Below are 7,308 nucleotides of genomic sequence, written 5' to 3' on the forward strand. Positions count from 1 at the left end.
ATTGAATTGAATGCTTGTCCATCTGAAATGCCTCTAGTACCTAATTTGGATAAATATTTTTATTGTGTTTTTTTATCTTAATCATACCATATCAATCAGTGATGCAGTCTGGCAACAACAGCTGGCAGTTGTGAGAGAAAGAAAGTTATGGAAACTCAAGGCATTCATTCTTTTGTACAGCTAAATGCCTGCTGAGAGAAGAAGAATCAGTATTCTCTAAGGAGAAGCTGCACATAGGTTATTCAAACCTTGGCCTTGGACACAGAGTATTGAAGCAATGTACAATATATATTCACTAAAGTACAGGAAGCCATAAATTTGGGGGAGAAGGGGACTAAGGAAGAGATGTAGGGGAGAAGAGAGGAACAGGAGTGAAATAGATTCAGAACTCATGTAGCAAGTCCTCAAAAATTTTAGTGAAAAAAATAAAATATGTTTCACTCAGTAGATTCAATGTCACTTAGGGAAAACTAGTCTATGTTTACTGCAGGACTATACAAACACAGAAATAAATAAATATTTACATTTTAAAATTTTTAAAACAGCAAAAAACAAAGGAAAATAAATACTTTTTCCCTTTTAAAATTTTCTTTATTTTTAAGATAAAAGAAGTTCAGTTTAATTTCAAACAACATATTTTCTCTTGAACTTGTGAATCTGTAACCCCTCATTTGTAGCCATCACATCCTCATAAAAGGTAAATACTTATGATGCCTCTTAAAATAAGTATTCTTTTCATAAAATAATAAAATTCCAAATAAATATTTTATACTAAGCACTATGATGAAAAAAAAGAAAGCAAAGGTTGAATTTTAATGGAACTGTACAATATACAGGAAATCCAAAGGGAAATCTCTCTCATAATAAAGGCCCCTCTAAGGCAAAATACAATAAAAAACATATGGATTGTTTCACATTTTTCAGGATGTACAACAAATTTATATAATATTTTATGACTATACCATGGAGTATAGAAGAACATGTGAATGTTGTTGTGTATACAAAAATATAAAACATTTTATCTGGGGGAATAAAATCAAGGGGGGAACGTCATTTGCTAATTAACAAATTTTGTAAGGACTATTCACAAACACAAAACTTTGCCTAATAGCATCTGCTGCTTCAGCAACTTCTGTTGCTCTTGCTTTTAGTTCCATTATTTTAATTCTAATAAGTATATCATTTAAAATGGCACATGGGCAGCCAGATGTGGTGGTGCAAGCCTTTAGTTCCAGCACTGGTCTACAAAGCAAGATCCAGGACAGCTAGGGCTAGACAGAGGAACCCTTCTTGAAAAGTGGAAAATAAAACAGAAACAAAAAATGGCACATGGGACAAAAATAAAAAAGGATCTCATTTCAAACAATTAATACCTTGACCCTCTGTTAACAGTACCAAGAAACAAGTGTCTAGTTGGCTACGTGTGTGTGTGTGTGTGTGTGTGTGTGTGTGTGTGTGTATTATGGATGGGGAGACAATTCTTATTATTATAACATTCCTGATTAATAATGCTAATTTGGGTATTTTAAAGTTCCAGGACAAGTGAGTTGGGGGACTGGGAACTTTTCAGCAAGCTGTACTTTAGTTTTTAAAAAGACATGCAGTCCTGTTCCCTGGGTCATAACACCCTTGGCTCGATTTAAGGCAACCGTTGGCTGGAAGGTAACATAAACAAGGCAAAAGGAAAGACATGGCACCCTGAGCTGATCATTGTGTACAAAGGTGTGCCTGGCTTCAAGAACATGAATTGTCAGCACAATTGTCCTTATCATCCTTGGAGTAGTAATAGAAGAGACCTTTCCCATGACACACACACGTCACATAGTCATATTCTGGGTTGAGCAAAGGCACTGCTTTTCTAGTCTGTTGGCAGAGGCCTTAGGTAGGTATATTCCTTACATCTGCACTTGCTGCAGTCCTCAATCTGCTAGGCATGTAGATGCAAATCTTTCTTGGTCAGTGGCTTAATCCCACCCACCTTCAGCTCAGGTTGAGGCTGTACACACAATATCCAATCAGCAGCAGGAGTGGGGCAGACAGGATGATCATACCAGTCTTTGTACAGAATTTCTGATGCTGCTACTTGTCCCAATACTGCTTTTATACCTGTTTCTGACAGAGCAAATGGACCTGGACAGAGGCTTGTCTTTTTTTCTAATTTTTTTAAGTTATAAATTGTGTTTCAAAGATCCAAAACAGTTAAAAGGTAAATGCCTTCAGTTGTAGGAAAATTATTCATAATTTCCTTTCTACTTAGTCAAAAACATGCCAGAGAAACCCAATAGAAAGTTCAATGCTAACACATCATTAAGTGCCTCATATCTTTATTAATGTCTCTGTATGTCACATATATGTATGTGTGTGTCTGCCTGTTATTATCCACAAGGAAATGTATATATACAAATGAGAGAACATGTATGTGTGCATCCATGGGTATAAAGGCCAGAGGAGAACTCCTGTTGGAATTAAAAACAAACAAACAAAAAGCCTTCTTTTCTCTTTGATGTCAGTTCTCACATTAGGCTAAAATTCATCAATAAAGTCATAGTGGTTGGCCAGTCAGCCTCAGGATCCTTCTGTTTCCATATCTTAGCCCTAGAACTACAAACACCACACTATATCCCACATTTTTACAAGGATTCTGGAGATCAAATTCAGGTCCTCATGTTGGTAATGGAAAATTTTTACATAATACATATTTCCATAAAACCAGTAAGGTTAAATGAAGTATAATTGGCCAACAAATTTTAGTTATATGCCATTTTAGAAAATGTTTGTTAAAGCAACATATAGTACCAGTATGGATGACCCCCATCCCAAGTATTTACTTAGTATTATTTATTACATACCTGCCACAGAACAACTGGCTTATTCTGTACATGTATATTAAACACTGTAACACAGAATTGACTAAGCAGTGATTGATCTTGTTGGTTTGAATGAAAACGGACCCCAAAGGCTCATATATGTGGTTGTTTATTCACCAGGAAGTATAACTGTTTTGAAGGATTGGGAGGTATTTTGTCATTAGAGGAAGTGTGTCCTTGGGGTACATCTTTTGACTTTAAAACATCCAGTATTTGTCCCTAGTGCACGAATTTTGGGAGCCCATTCCCCAAGGGGGGATACTCTCTTAGCCTAGATACACAGGGGAGTAACTAATCCCTGCCCCAAATGACTTGACAGACTTTGATGATCCCTCACATGGAAGGCCTTACCTTCCCTGTGGAGTGGCTGGGGGATGAGGGGGTCGGTAGGGGCATGGAAGGGTGGGAGGGAGAGGGAATTGGGATTGATAATGTAAAATAAGATTGTTTCTAATTTAAATAAAATTTGTAAAAAAAAAAAAGTCCTCATCGGACCCAGTTTTGCTCTCCCTTTCTGTTGCCCGAGGGCCAGTATATAAAGCTCTCAGCCATCGTTCTAGTACCATGTCCTTCTATGTCTCATGGTGATTATTTCTTACCTTCCCAAATTGTAAGCAAGTGCCCAATTAAATGCTTCCTTTGATAAGTGGCTTTGGTCATTGTGTTTCTTCACAGCAATAGAACAGTACCTAAGACAGTGATTATCAGTGGTGAAACAGAAATATGCTTTAATAATTTTACTTTTAACTTTACTCTCTGTATATAATTTTCTAATAATAAATTCTTTGAATATATTCATATTTTTGCATTTTAATATGTTTGCATTTTAAAAGCTTTTTATTTACATCCACACTTTTCATGGCATCTTTAAGAAGGTCAGAGGACAGTGTTTAGGAGTTAGTTCTCAACTACTATATGGGTTTTGGGAATTGAACTGAGGTTATCAGTCTGTTCATCAAGTGCCTTCATCATCTGAGTCACCTTGCTAGGCCAAGTAAATCTTTTTTCATAATTCTTGATTTTCCTGCTTAACATTTTAATAACTATAAACAAGGATCCCATTGTATCTGTTACATGGCATTTATAGTTACTGCATAAGTCTTCTCTCATCTTCAGATTCCACCATGAACTTTTCACTATGGACAACACTATGATATTTAGTGTGTCCATGACTGTTCAAGATGCTTGTCTGTATTATACTTACTCATTATCTTTAAATGACTTAATCACCATTATTAGATTCTACTTACACAATCTAAAAATCCATACCACAGAGAGTAAACAAACCCAACTCAAAACTCTTTGGAATTATGTCTTCATTGCATAATTGTGACATTATTTCTGAATGAGGTCTGAAAAATGGCATCTTGGTCATTCTTAACTAAATATTCCTGATTTCAGATATTTAGTCACTCATACTTGGGCAGCTTCTGTTGGTACTCAGTTTATAAAGTCAGTACAAGACTGACATACACAGACCTTAGGATTTCCCTGCAGTATAGAATTAAATGTCAGATAATCTATGTATGTATGTATGTATGTATGTATGTATGTATGTATGTATTTATGGATGTGACTTGACAAGTTTACATGGAAGATTGGAGCTTGTTCTTAATTGACAGCCTCTTTTCTCCAGTATAGCTTTCATAATCCCAGAGTGTGCTACACAAGCTTCCATGAGTGGAAGCAATCAATATTCCTATCTAGCTGTGAAGCTTATGAGCCATAACAATGGTTAACAGAGCAAGATAGCTCTAAAGGTACAACAGTGGCACTCATATCTGGGCAGTAACCAGAAGCTGTCTAATTGGACTTGAAGCCCTCTCAATAGTCGGGAATGCTTGTAATGGAAACATAGACAAATTCCTGCTGGCTGGTGTGGTCATAGATCTCAGAAGAGAACCGACTGCTACAGCCACTTTACTAAAGCAGAGCACAATTGCTTACTTAATTCTAAAACTTATTATACCCGCAGATGAGTGTAGCCCTCATCCCTCATCAGAGAAGATTCTCATTGCAGCAAACAAATACAACTGCAGAAAGCACAAGTAGTCATAATGTAGATGATTAGGAACCCAGCCCCAACTATTACATCTACCATGCAATTCCTGAACTAAGCCTCAGAAAATGTTGCACGAGGGGTAGGGGATTGTAAGAGCCAGTGGAACAGGAAGTCTGCAGTGAGAATGTGTCTCCAGAAAATGGCAGAGAAGCTACACCTCTATAATATGGCTGCCGAAACAAGACCTGAACATCAGAAATACCACTAGACATGCTAACATGCTAATGTGCAAAGGGCAAGTGTCATAGTTTCCCACTCTCCCAAAAAGAGCTACAGGCAGCTAATGACCGCTGAAAGAGGGATATTTCATGTCTCCCTCAGAGGAGCCACGAAATGGCCATCCAGTGCAAAGTGAAGCAATATTAAATGGTTTTAGAAGCTGTAGTTCAATAGTTATGCATTTGTATATGTGAACCAACAGTAAATAACAACCAAAATGATATTTTGAAAGGCAGCGGTAAGAGGCATGGGAGCAGTCTCAGTTTTATCTGCAGTTTTTCAATGGTTGGGATACTCTTGCTTAAACCTTATTTTGCCATCAGTGGTAATATTTTAAAAGTAGGTCCTGTGGATTCTGTAGAAGTGTCTCACCTCCGCCCTTAGGTTTCTCATGACATTCCTAACAATAAGAGGAGAAGAAACTGTACCTGAAGACAATGTTTCTAGGGAGCAGGTGCTAGGCAGGTACTCTTAGTTTGCATTCACTCAGTGTGCTTCTAGAAATTCATGAAAAGTCACAGGACTGGAAATGGCAATGGAAAGATCTATATAATCAGTAGAGGGTAAGACTCACCAAGATTAGGAATGTGGTTATTCTTGACTTTATTGACAGACTTTACATGCTAAAGTCATGGCAGGAAAATGCTTTACTCAAAGAGCTAATTATATGTTTTTAGAACACCTGGAAAATAGAGAAATATCAAAGTGATAGCAGGAGATTAAAAAATTATAATTCAGCACCTCTGATTTTATCTATAGTACCTACCAAGTAAACTGGAGGATATCCGGAAGATTAAACCACTTTGCTTTTAGATAACAATCAATGTGGATAGCAATTGTTGGGCTCACACATGATGTCTAATTCTTCATATGTAAAATCTTGTAGAAGTGTCCCTCTTTAGAAGACTATAAACAACATGAAATAATTAATCAGAAAACAAGTGATTCCTAGGGTTCATTTACAGATGCAGAATGCAAACCCAGGCATTATCTCCAGGACTGAGCCAGATCTTCTGTTCTCTGAGATTAAAGTCTGAAGCTTTGGTGCTGTCTCCTTGTCCTTTGGGTCAAGCTTGAGCATCTGTATTAAGTACAGAACATCTTTACTCATGATAGATTTAAAGGACCTCTGCCCTAATACAATCATGTGCTTATAGATTCCAAATGGAAAAATGAAGATGAAATAAAGTCTGCAAGTACTAACTCTGCATCCTCATAAATATATAGTTCAATATTTATTAATAATTTTCAAATCTATCAAAATAATAACTTTGAATGAGCACACTTCCAGAAATGTGTGAGAAAATTAAAGATTTGGCAAATTCCATGATGACAATTTTATAATTGGTTATACTATTTTACTCTAAAATAGTAATTTTTTTCAATGTAAATGAGCATTGAAGAATTCCCTTTTGGGTATTTTAATGAGTTTCAAATTAAAAATGTTAACAAAAATTTTAAAACATCTATTTTTAGTTAAAAAATATTTGATCACAATGTCACCATATATTTTAGCCAGGTTATAAATTTTAGAAAGGACATAATATGTCAGGCCTGGAGTTAGTGTTCATTATTTACAAATTTCTTTCTGTTCAGAAATTTGAGAACCTATAACAATTTTGGTTGATTCAGAAAAAGCAAGCAGCAATCAGTTAAATCCTTCATATTCAGATCAAGCTAGATTTGGCCTGAAAGAACTATGTCTCCAAGGAAACTTAACCTTATTCTCATTCTAAATCTAAAAATAATTTCTGAGAGTTGGCTTTCTTACTCTCAGAGGTTTCTCATGACTTTATAGCCACTGGAGAAAAATTTAACATAACATTTTCCATTCATTTCTCTTTAGTTTCTAATTTCCAAAACAAGATGAAATTTTTGTGGAGGTGTTTGTGTTTTTTGTTTTCATTTTCCTTTTTTCCTAATGCACTGTGGCACTCAATACATCAGCTCATTTTTGCCTACTCTGCCTGCCTCAGCTTTAATCAGAAGCTTCTTCCCGGATCAGCTCCATGTTTCAGGCTCGAGTAGGTCAAAACCACTTTAGCTGACATATGCTTAGTCTTCCCAAATCTACAGTACCTTCAAAGGGAGGGCAAAATTTCTATTTAGGACAGAGCAGAAGTACTGATAACCTGACAAAGCAATGACAGCAAAATTCCA

General features: G+C 36.2%; 1 pseudogene; it reads right to left on the reverse strand.

The window, feature by feature from the left end:
* Window positions 1–1,581: 1,581 nt before the first annotated feature.
* Window positions 1,582–2,881, reverse strand: LOC100769177 (annotated as a pseudogene).
* Window positions 2,882–7,308: the final 4,427 nt, after the last annotated feature.

The sequence above is a fragment of the Cricetulus griseus genome, chromosome 8, assembly GCF_003668045.3.
Source record: "Cricetulus griseus strain 17A/GY chromosome 8, alternate assembly CriGri-PICRH-1.0, whole genome shotgun sequence".
Lineage (NCBI taxonomy): Eukaryota > Metazoa > Chordata > Mammalia > Rodentia > Cricetidae > Cricetulus > Cricetulus griseus.